Source organism: Diospyros lotus, chromosome 1 (genome assembly GCF_014633365.1).
Source record: "Diospyros lotus cultivar Yz01 chromosome 1, ASM1463336v1, whole genome shotgun sequence".
Classification (NCBI taxonomy): domain Eukaryota; kingdom Viridiplantae; phylum Streptophyta; class Magnoliopsida; order Ericales; family Ebenaceae; genus Diospyros; species Diospyros lotus.
The window spans coordinates 46,003,506-46,016,152 of NC_068338.1; the positions used below are offsets into that span (position 1 = coordinate 46,003,506).

Below are 12,647 nucleotides of genomic sequence, written 5' to 3' on the forward strand. Positions count from 1 at the left end.
TCAATATTATTAAACACCAAAAATTAAAATATATTGTGCACTAATTTAATATTTTTTTATCTTACTTTTAAAAGTTAGTTATATTTACATTTGATTAACTCTTTAAAAAATGTGATGGATACTTGATCACTCTTATATTAAGGAAAATCAAGATAATCTCTAAAACGTTGGATTTTGGAAAAATAAAAGATGTAAATTCTAGTTAGCTCAGTTAGACGGCTTTTAAAAAATTTAATACGGTATTATAATATTGGCCTTTATTAATTAATAATAATAATATTATTATTTGTATAATAATAGAATTTGTTATTTTTAAACAAACAAAATAGAAACTGCAGTGCCAGTGCACAGATAGACAGAGTGGTTCTGGAACCTTTACAATTTAAATTCTGTTCGTATGATGGTGAATGGGCCTGGTAAGTGTCAACAACGACAAGCCCCCCCGTTGATTGACCTTCCAGAGCAAGCCCCAGAATCTGGGATTTCCCTCCAATTTCAAACCCCAGGATATGGGATTTCCCTCGTGGAATTGGAAATGGAAGAGATCGAAGCAGATCAGTCGTCGAGATAATCTCAGGCTTGCATTGCACGACAAGCTTTGCGACGCTCTCCGTTCCATCATGTCCTTCGCTTAATCTGACGTCGTTTTCTTCAACAAGCCATTTCGCTGCAATTTCAAAGGTCCGGAGCACGACAAATGCAGCCGGATCGGGTTCGAGTGTCTCGATCGCGATCATAGCCCGAGCTCTTCCATGTGAGTTATTTATTTATTTCGACATGTCGTTGTGATTTTGATAGGGTTTCGTTTTTGTGTTTGATTGCGGAGGAAGTAGAAGCAAATGTAATGGGTTGGGGAGTAGACTCCTATGGTTCATGATATCCTGTCGCTTTGCAGCGTGGAAAGATGAAGAAGCTTCTTATTGGAGCCTTGTTTACCTCCATTTGGGCATTATTTTGACTGCTATGCTGCAGATAATGCAAATGCTTATAGTTTTTGTGTTTATTAAGCTCTCTATATGCTGTTCCTTTTGGTTAAATGAATAGTTTTCCAAAATAGTTGAGAGGCGTTAATCTTCAGAAAGGAATATGAAGTTGCTTATTTTGTATTGTGTGCATACGAAAGCTTATATGCGAGTGTTCTATTTTCTAATAAGGGAAATAGAATATTCTGAGAATATACATAGAATCAGAGACAAGATATATAAGATTTCTAACATCACCCCCAAATTCAAGGCGGATGCAATGAAGCCAGCTGGAGTTTGTTAACTAAAGTAAGGAAATACCTGAGTGGGTGAGCTTTGATGAAGATGTCACCAGCTTGATCAACAGAGGAAGGAACAAGGTAAATGGCACCACGAAAATATATTTGGTGTGCTCATGAAAAGCATCATTTTGAGCAATTTGAATTTCTCATCGATTGCCACAAATGATAGGCATTGTTGTTGAATGAGTTACCCCAATATCATGTAAAAGCTCTAGTAGCTATAGCAGTTCAGATGTTGTATCTGCAAGAGGTCAGTATTTAGCTTTTGAACTAGAGTGAGCAACATCAATTTGTTTGTTGTTGCCAAGAAAGAAGAGAATTGCTAAGGAAGAACCAGTATCCTGTAGTGGAGTGACTATTTTAGTCAGATCACCGGCCACAATGGCATCAGCATAGCCTTGTAACTCAAGGGAGGATTGGGCAGAGAAATGAAGACCATAAGAGACTACCCTTAGCATAATGTAGGATACGAATTATGGCAACAACAGTGAGTGATACGAGGAGGGAACATGACTAATAATATGCAGAACATAGACAATATTTGGATGAGTAACAGTGGATGAGTACCATTAGTAGTTGTAAAGCAAACGTTGGTCCCTAGAGGAGTAGAATCTATTTTTCTATCAGAGACCTCAGCTTGAACAAGAAGATCAGTAACATATTTGACTTGAGATAAAAAATATCCCGTATCATTAGGGCAAACCTCCAAGCCAAGAAAAGAACTGAGGAAACTGAATCTTTCATTTCAAACTATGCACTAAGAATTTTTTTGTGGTGAGCAATACCTGCGAGATCATCTCTACACAAGGACTAAGAGAACAACATAACCAAAGACAGATTTGTGAACAAAAAGACAAGTGGATAGGGGATAGAAGAGAAAGCTAAAACTTAGGACGTTAGAGCTAATTTGACAAACTAGGCTCGAGGAGCCTGCTTCAGGGCATAGGGATCTGAGCGAACGTGGCACACCTTATTGGGTGATACCATGCTAATCTTAAGGAAAGAATATAACGTTGTATATCATATTATGTGCGTACAGGGCTTACAAGAGTCCCATCTAATAAAGGAAATAGGGTATTCTGGAAATTTAAGAGAATTGAAGAAATACTGAGAATATGCATAGAATCAGAGAGAAACTATATAAGATCTTATCTCTATTCTCTAACTAGAGGAACAACAAACAAAACAATGCCAATCAACTAGGTGAGGCTTGAGAAAGAGTTAAAATATGATTAACAACATGCGGTCTCAACTGGGGATTATTGTGCTTTGTCATTTCGAATGATAATTCGACACGTCAATCTGTGATGTTTTAGATGGTCATACAGGCAAGGGAACAAATGAGTGGAAGAATGTGAAGAGGCTGAAAATGTTTGCTAAAATTGTGAAAACTAGATTGCCTCTCTCTCTTTTAATCAAGAGCTTTTTTTTTTTATGAGTCTCCTAACCTAACAAATCAGTGATCACTGGCTGAAAGTTCTTATTAATCTCATTTGCTGAAAAGTGCTAAGGTTAGTTTGGGCAGGAACTTCGGACTGATATCTGTTTTTGGATCACATCCCTTCCCTTATTCTCAGCACTTATCTCCTAGATATTGGAAATTTAGTGATGTTAGAGTTTCGTTCCATATCTAGGAATTAAATTATCGGGAAAGATGGAAATCCATTCACATACTAGAGGAGTTGCTGATTGCATATCCCATCAGCAATGATTTTATGAAAAATGCGTGTCTTCTCCACTGATTTTGGAACTGCAATGATGTGACAACTTTTTTGTTAATTGATTTAATTGTCTTATGCTCTTGATATGGGTAGAATTAGTGTAAAAAACTGGGGATTGGTGATATTTTGGAGCACCCAGTGAGTCCCTTCATTTAGCTTTGTATAAGAAAATCAGCATCTCGATGTAATTCATGGTGCAGCATTGATGAAGTTCAGAGACTGAACAGAAGGTTGAAGGATGCAACCATGGGCTTCCTGTTTGTTCTTACTTTGGTCACATATCCTGAAGGTGAGGATATAATTTGGTTACAGCTTTATTCTTTTTAGAACTTGTTTCTTTTTTTGTTTTTTAACATAGGTATTATATGCACAAGTGACCAATTGTTATAGCTTTTAATTCGTTTTTGTCCTCCTCTCCCTGGAAGGGTAGACAAGGAGGGCATTTTCACCATAGTTTGCATGGCTGGGTTAAAAGCATGAATACTTGTGACTTTAAAGAGTAGTAAACCTATACCTTGGGCCATTTGAGTTTAATTTCCAGTGGATGAATATTAATGCTAGTAATGCTTCATGGTAATATAATTTGTTGTCAATATTAATAACAGATGGTCATGATGCAATAACTGGTTCTTGATTTTGAGCTAGCGAGGAGCTTCTTCTTTTTTCTTTCTACTACTCTCTTCCACAAATACTTAAAAATTACACAGCATCACTGCTATAGCTGTATCATGTATACTAGTCTTCAGATTAGTGCGGTTAATGTTATAATTTTCTGCAGTTTGCTTGTGGGCTCTAGAAATGTGTTTATGCATTTATTGCCATTTCACGTTTGCAAGTGCTTTTGGATGCTTTGCTGTTTTGTTCATTTTCTATGTTGCAGTCTGCAGATTGCTCAAATGTAGCAGTGGGCATAAAGAGACGGTGATTGCACGCATAGAGCCAGCCATTTTTGCAATGGGATTGGCTGAGCATCATTATCCTGAACCTGGTAAGAACTTTGAATCTCATTAAAGTAAGAAGATCAAGTGATCTCATAAAAGTTCCTCTTTCTAGTTCAATTTCACCAGAAATCCCTTCAAACTCGATCATGATAGTAGTGTTAAATTTACTATTCTATCCATCAATGCTAATTCCAATAGAAAAAAAGACTTAGACCTGTAAATGGAGTAAAATAATGATTTTGGACTGTTTTAAGATTAGATTGCAGGATTGGACCAAATTAAAAGTCTATTCTGTTGATTTTCAATGCTAGTATAAACATAGATGATTAGGTTGGCGTTGTAATTATGATGTCATTATAAAGAACTTCACCGACTTATATCAATTGGAAAAACAAAATGCTGCATTTTCTACCAATTTTATGCTAGTATAAATGTAGATGATTGGATTCTTTTTGGTTGCCTCTAGCTAGGTTATTGCTTTTATCTGCTAATCCCATGTTTCGATGCCCACTCCACGCAAAAACTCTCTTTCCTGCTTAGGATCGATTGACGTAGTTTTCAGTTTCTATTTTTAATTTTTTGGCGGTGAGAGGACGAAAATGAATGAAAACAAAAGAAAAGCGTGAAAATCCTTTTTATTGTTTTCAAAATGATTTAATAAAATTCAAAATTGAAAATGAAGGCCTAGGAGAGGGTGTTTGGCTTGGCTTAAATTGTGGTTGAATGGAGTTTATAAACTCAACAACAAATTAAATATTTGTTTTCTATCTGTTAGCAAATCTGGATTAGCTTCTAAATTCTTCCAACAATTTATTTGGTAAGTTTAGTATCTTTCTTATGGCCTTTTTTTAAATAATTTATAAGTTTTCTCAAAATAAATTAGTGTTAGCAGGAATGATGTATTGCCCACGTGGGACTAGAGGGGGGTGGGTGTGTGTGGGTCCCACACCTTCCATGAACCCACGCCCTCTCTCTCAATTTGTCCACATTAGGCATAAAAATTTCAAACCAAATAAATGTCAAAATTATAATCTTTCATCTACACTCTAGAACATATATATGAGCCCTTAATTGCTAGTGGTACAAGCAAGAACAATTGAACCGCTTGAATACTCCCGTGCCCCTAAGGTTTAATTTTTCTCCTTGAGTATATATTAACGGAAAAATCGTAAAGTGTTTAATTTGATAGTTAGATAAAATATATATATATATTTTTAAAAAAAAATAAATATTTTTGAGACATAAGTTTGTCAATTTTTGATTGACTTATTTATTGTGCGGAATTTATAAATAATTGTGTGCATTTGAAATTTATTTAATATATGTTTAAAAAATAATGATTATAAATTCGTTATTAAAAAAAGCTCCAATATTCTATTGAGCTAGGCTTGAGCATCCATTCCATCCTCCTATTCTTCAAACAAATCCTTCAAAGTGGCATGCATGGGCCCGGTCTGCTAGTCTACATTGATCAGAGTCATCAGACCACCTGACGGTTCAAAATCAAAATGTATATCACGGCCGGTGTGGACTGGTCACCGGCCCAACGTAATAAAACATAGTTGTGTTGACGTGATCCACGCCGAGAGTTTTTATCCGCACCTCAGCAGCAGCAGCTGATAGCGCCTACCATTACTTACCAACAACCATGGACCCAATACATGTTTTGGTGCCCCCATCACCATGTGAAAAACATCTCCTCCTCCTCCTCATCATCATCATCACTGTTTTTTATTTTTGCTAGATCATCATCATTGATTTCAAGTTAAAAAGAAATAATATCACTATGATAGATAGTAGCTCAAGTTAAGTGGCACAAGAGTTCAGAGTGTTGTGTTAGAGAAAAAATTTATGTTTTGAGTTATCTTTTGGAACAAGGTTTTTTTTTTATTCTTTTGAGGTTTGATTTATACTATTTCTTATAAGATTGTATCTTGAATTTAAAAGTGAGTAAACTAATGAAACTCTCATTCATACTTAATAATGAATAATGAAGAAGATCTAAATATTATACATGTTCTTATATATATATATATATGTATATATTAATTTCTTGTTACATAATGACTAATAATTATTAGAATGATGGTGTCTTTATCATCTTCACAACCATCTAATGAATATTAGAATGTGAAGGAACGAGGATTGCGATTGGTTGGAGGATCGATCATTCATTCAGTCATCCACAAATTAAGAATGAAAAAGTCATCATCCAACTAAAAGAATGTCGAAAGTTTCAAAGAATGTCGGAGAGGACTTTGCGGTTGTTGACATTATTATAAGGCCTTTCCTTTTGACTTTCTTTTTTTTTTTTCTTTCCAATGAGAATCCCACCCCATTATATATCTTGCAAAGCTATCATCTTTTGAATTCTTATTGGATCCAAAGACCAAAATCCTACTTGATTTACGCCAGTGATAATGATAATCCTATCCCATTCGATCCATACATAGAAGACAAGACCAAAACCAAAAGCAAAACAAAAAAACATACTTTTCCTGCTGTTTAATCAACTTTCCATTAATCTTTCTGTCTAATCCAGCTCATCCAGAATCAAGGCATCATAAATAAATCTCTTGTTTTCGCGCGTAATGTAATGTCGGATGATTAATTACTCTCCAATCACTTCACTAGATATGCTTAACGTCAGTCATATCTCAACTTCAATCGTTAATTATTCTACCTTTTTTGGAATTAAAAGGTTGCATTATGATTATAGGCAGGCAGGCATGCATGCATGTATATATGCATGCTCAATGTTTGAAAATTAATGCTAGTCAGCAGTCAGTCAAACTCATTCCTTTTTTTATTATTACGGTGAATTATATTGTGCACTCTTTAATTAGATTTTATGTAAATATATATAGAGAGAGAGAATATATCTCACATCTTAAAATTTACATTGTCTGTCTATCTATTTATTGTTTAAGAACTGCATCATATCATCTCATGTCATTTAGATTTACATTTAATTTGTTTATTCAATTACTTTTTATTGTGACATTTATGCTAAAGCCAATACTCTTGACATTTATAGACTTGTATGAATTTTATAATATTAGCCATTGTGACTTGAACCAGGTGTGAAGCTAATGATGGCCACTTTTATAAAGCAAGATTTTGCCAGTCACAAGGCCAATCACCCAATTTTTGTAGGGTAAACGGTCGGCTTAATGGACCCCCCCGCCCTACAAACTGGGCTCGGCCCACGTCTCTAAATAATTATAATAATCAGTCATATTATTCTAAATATTTTTTTAGAGGGGTTAAAGAACTAAAACAACATGTTAAATTTGGTCACACGTTTGTTTTGAAGTTTCAATTTTATCAATCGATTATCAGAAAACTTTAAAAACTGTATCAATTGTGATTTGTTATCAAACTGTCGAGTGCGTAGGAAGGAAACAATGTGGCAGTGAATTTGAGTTAGCTTGGGTGAGTTGGCCAGAATTTAGAGGAAAATCAAAAGGGGAACACTTACTATAACCATTGCGTAATTTTCTTTTAATACAATGTTGATGTCAAACCACAATTAGCATAATTTTTTAAAAGTTTGGTACTTAATTGATGAGATTAAAAATTAAAGATAAATCTGCAACGTAGGCTAAAGTTTGGTCATTTACCCATTTTAACATACATTAAGATCCCAAACGAGCTTTTGAATGATGACTTTTTTGATAATACAGAAAGTACATATTTCACATGCCACCGCACTGTTAGTTATCAATAAATAAGTGGCAGTGTGGCACCCACTCACTCTTGATAGTTCAAATGATACCATACAGTAGAAGGTTAAAGAGTTTAATGTGGATGCAGGAATTCTAGACATTTCCAATCTTTTCATAGATGGTTTTGTGGCCCATTAGGTGTGGAAAGCTTTGTAGGTGGCTGGAGGTAGTAGGGCCAATATGGGGCCACCATTAGATTTGGATTGGTAAAAGATCTAAGACTTCGGTGCTTCATTTTTTTCTTCTTCTCACGTGATTAATGGGGTAAAAAGAAATTGTATATTCGCTATCTTTGGAATAATAAAAAAAATTGAAAGTGACATCTCCCCAGATTAAGTCAGGGTTGGACCAAAACTTTAGTCTCTAATTAAATTCTCATCCTAAAATAAGAACGGATTGTCACAAAAGGTAGGGAGAGGAGGGAAAAAAATGGTGACCATAAGAGCATTAATAGCTTGTTTGGGCATAAATAAATGAGTCAAAAAAAAAATAAAAAATCAAGCGGATGAAATCATTTCACTGCAATTTTATGCTCTTTGGCTGATAACAAAATGTATTTTTGCATGCCAACGATGGTTATTTTTATCTTATCATCGAGAAAAATGATAAAATATGCTCAATAAAAATAATTAGCTTTCACATAAAAAAGACACATAAATGGTTGATTCAACAGGGTTGTAATCTTAAGTAGTAACGGTCTTGATGCTCTAGAAAAGTGTTTCGAGTTTTAGTCTTAGGAGGAAGGACTTGCTTTTATTTATTTATTCATTTTTACTCTTATAGTCTGATTGATTTTGCTAATTAGATAAAGTTAGAATTTAATGGGAGAAAAGACTTGGTAATACTGTGAAAGAGCTCCCTAAAAGCAATTTTACCTAAAATTAAATTGGTGGGTAACTTAGCACTACAAGAAGCCTAAAGACGTGAAGGAGTGTTGTGTTGTATCATGAAGCTTCCTTTCCCTAGTGCCCTTCCCTTCCTTTCCCTTCACTACTAGGGTAAGAAAGAGAGGTGGGGGTGGGGGGACCCCGATGGTAGGGAAAGATGCAGCGGGTTTGGTTACAAATGCACAGTTACCAAAAACCAATACAACCAAGCAAGTGGCTAGTAAGTATTATACATCCAATCCCCATCCTCCATGATGCATGTCCAAGCGAGATGCTCTGTTACATTTGATTTGCTTATTATGAGCCATCTCTTTCAGCTGGTTGGTTTTTTCCTTAATTGTATTAAAAGCCTAGCCTGCTGCTAACTTAACACTTGACACTTGCCTCTCTTCCCCAATCCCCACTGCCCTCCTGCCCCAGCTTCCATTTTTATTCAAACTGCATCAGTCCAGCGGGTCAACTGAGCGATCGATTGAAAGCCCACTTCTATCGTTGCAGCTAAATCCAATCAACCATGCATCTTTGAAAATAAATAAATAAATAAATCACTATTTTTGTCTTTTACATGAACATTAAATAAATCCATATATAATAACTTACAAATCACTTATATATAAATTAAATAAATAAATATATATATATATATATGACTTGGTTTTTTTTTTTGGGTGAGTGGGAGTGGGAGTGGGAGTGGTTGCATTCATTATTATTATTATTATTCTTTCAAGTACGTACTAATTGTGTCTTATTTGAGCAATGGCAGTTTTGGCTTTTACGTGAAGCTTCTGCTAATTTTTGATAAGGTTTCCTCTGTTAACGGGGGGCAGCTGGCAAGTTCTCTACCTTTCACCCACCCAAATCATCTGTCTGAAATCTAGATTGCAGCAAAATGGAAATCTCAAGTAAGATATAAATTAAAAAATATAAGATAAAGAGTTTTTTTTATAAATATAATTTTTAATATAAAAAATAATTTAAATATAATACAAATAAACATAAATAATATGCATAAGTTTTATAATGTATTTCAAGAAATATAAACATAAAATTTATAGTGTATTCAAACAATCATCAACAATATTTATAATTACAGCCAATCATTAAAAATGTCAAGTCAATGGGGTCAACGTACACAAAAAAATGGGTTAGATTTAACAATTGAATTTCGATAGATCTAGTTTTTTAAGTTTTTGGCCAAAACGGAAAGCACACTGCCAATTGCCAGAGCCACTATGGCCGGTGGATTCTGGCCATCAAAGGTAGTCATTCGACATTGTTACTCTCAACGACTAACATATTAAAAATTAGCAAGATTTAACGGTCATATATTCGTAGATCTAGGTTAAACTTTCTAGCCAAAGACCCAAATGTGTATATATACATATATATCAATGGATCTTGCTGCAAAAGTTGCTAATAAAATTGAAAGAATTATTTCTTTATAGATCTGAGCCATTTTCATAATGAAAATGTGGTATGATCGAAGATTAGATAGTTGAACTTTACAAAATCTGTGAATCTAGATGTGTTCTTAAGAAAGTGTTGTAGAAAGAACGAGAGAAAAAGAAAAAAAAAGAAAAAGAGAAAGAGAGGTAATTCAAATAATAAAATGGTGGCGATCGAGAGAGAGGGAATGATTGGCGGTGTGGGAATGGTAATCTTTGGTGAGGGAACAACGGGGAAGCACCCGAAACAACAACTTCTGATGACCGAGAGAAGGAACTTCAAGATTTGGAAACAAAATATTGAAAGAAGAAGAAGAAAAAGAATAAGAAGAAGACTGAAAAAAGATAGAGAACTTTGTGATTCTTGATATTGGGTTGACAGGGCATAAATGTGTTTCTGGTCATTTTATGTAATTTGTGAAATGACTCCAAAATATTTTACAAATTACATAAACGAATTGAAAAATATTTTAGACCATTTTTACAGTTTTCAAAATAGGAAACACTAAAATGATGTATCCAAACTGTTTTGGTCAGCATGAAATTGACATATTATTAATTAAAGGAGATTAAATTAACAAAGATGTCCATTTTAACCTTCAACATTTTGCCTAATACAGTAACACGAAAGACATTATGGGCGTGCTTTGAAAAGTCAACTTAGTCAACTCTCGGTGGCTTGAGCTCGAGGAAAAGTAAGACATAGCAAATCAATACATCCTAAGAACTTCGCTAAAGATTAGGGGTGGGGTGTCAAAACAGGTGGGTTAATTTTAGTGTCGCTCAGATCATTATTGGCTGGTGATCTATTAAGTACTAATTTTAATTTTAATTTAATTTAATAGATTAAAAACTCTCCATTTTATTTTAATTTAATTTAAAGATATTAACTAAACAAATAAACAGACTAATTTGTTAAATATCTATTAAGGGTCAACTCAACTTATTAATTTCATATTGAGTTTTGGTTGAGCCAAGTGATCTATTAGTAGCTTTCCCTAAAACATAAGCATACATACTTGATGCATAAGTAATTTAAAACAAATTAGGTAAAAATGAAACAATTATATTAGCCAAAACCAAAATCAAATGAATAAATAGATAAATAAAAGGGGAAGAGCAGCAATTAAGTGACAAGAGAAACTGTGGTAGGGTGCATGAATTTGGGAGTCTTGGTAATTGAACACCAAAGCCATCCATCCAGCCATGTCGGCCATCTACGTTTGCATTTGAGCTCACATTTACCTCGATCTTATTCATACCAATTGTTATTATTGTTACTCTGACCACTGAGCAAAGCTAATGGTTTTGAAATTCAAGATAATAATATGTTTCTGTCATTTCATATAAGTTATAGTGAAAGTATATTAATTTTAAAAAATCAGAAATAAAAAGAGCTCTTCAAAGACGCATAAAAATCTTAAATGTTAAACAAAGAAGAATTCTTATTAATAATAGATTTGCCCAAAAGTATAATTAAATATTCTTTTCTCTCCATCAACTTGTCAGTCAGTCAGTCAGTCTTGGTTATCATTTATTTGCACCCAACTTGCACATATGACAGTTTGACCCACTCATCACTTACTATTTATGCATTCCACTCCAGTAGTTTTGTTTCATAATCACGATTAAGAACAGTTTAATGGTAATTTAAGTTAGATGGTTTCGCAAGAAATTAAACTTGGAATAGATTTGTGTTGTTAATAAGAAGAAGAAATGGTGATTTTTAAATTGAAGAGAAAAGGAAATATGATCTCACGACACGTGAGGAAATTAAGAACTCATCATGAAGACTGATGAGAGGCAATTAAGAAGCCGAGATTGATTAATTAGGAAGCGATCGAGGAGGAGGAGGGTTGAAGAGTAAGACATGACCGGCTACGTAAGTACGGTACGAAGCCAAAATTTATTTAATAATCCAAAGCCTACCCACGAAAACAAAAAACAATGATTACGCGATGATTTTACAGAGCCCTTTCCTCCTCTGGAAGAAGAGCTTCTCGTGTTACGCCCATGTCTCTCTCTCTCTCTCTCATCCACGCTTTGAGTTTTGAGTTCTGATGATGCGATTAAAGCAGCCGTCCGATCAAACTGCCCATTTTGATGATCCAAGTTTCTTTAATCCAATCATCCCCAAGCAGCTGCACTGCATCATCATCTCATCTGTGCAGCTTAATTACTTATTAAGAAAGCTGCCAAAAAAATATATATATATATATTAAAGAAATTAATGTAAGCCAATTTGATTTGATCAAACCCTTTGATGATAACCTTCAATAATCACACTTAAACACCAATAAATTAATACACAACAGGAGGTGGCCTGAGTTCTGAGAGAGGGAGCATCCGGGACTTGTAAAATTTAAACACAATCTATATATCAAAATTTCCCAAACAAGTCAATTCTAGCTAGCACACTAAATATGACAAGTAATGGAATGAAATAATTAATCATCATTCCCATTACTAATTAACAATCATACTAAACATGATGACAGCTAAATAAAATAATCATTCTATTTCAATTTTCCAATCTGCAAATCAAAAGGTACCTTAGATGACTACCACCCAACCGAATGGGAGAGAATAAAAAAAAAATGAGGTCACGGATGAGGTCTAAAGTCGCAGGTAGGTAGGCTAGAATAGTCGGACTCCCCTGGA

The 12,647-nt window shown here is 34.3% G+C and overlaps 1 long non-coding RNA gene across 1 annotated transcript; it reads left to right on the forward strand.

The window, feature by feature from the left end:
• Positions 1–430: 430 nt before the first annotated feature.
• On the forward strand, positions 431–4,563 carry LOC127786512 (uncharacterized). Its single transcript, XR_008019985.1, has 3 exons — positions 431–754; positions 3,186–3,274; positions 3,866–4,563. It is a non-coding gene; the product is annotated as an uncharacterized LOC127786512 (long non-coding RNA).
• The last annotated feature ends 8,084 nt before the right edge of the window (positions 4,564–12,647 follow it).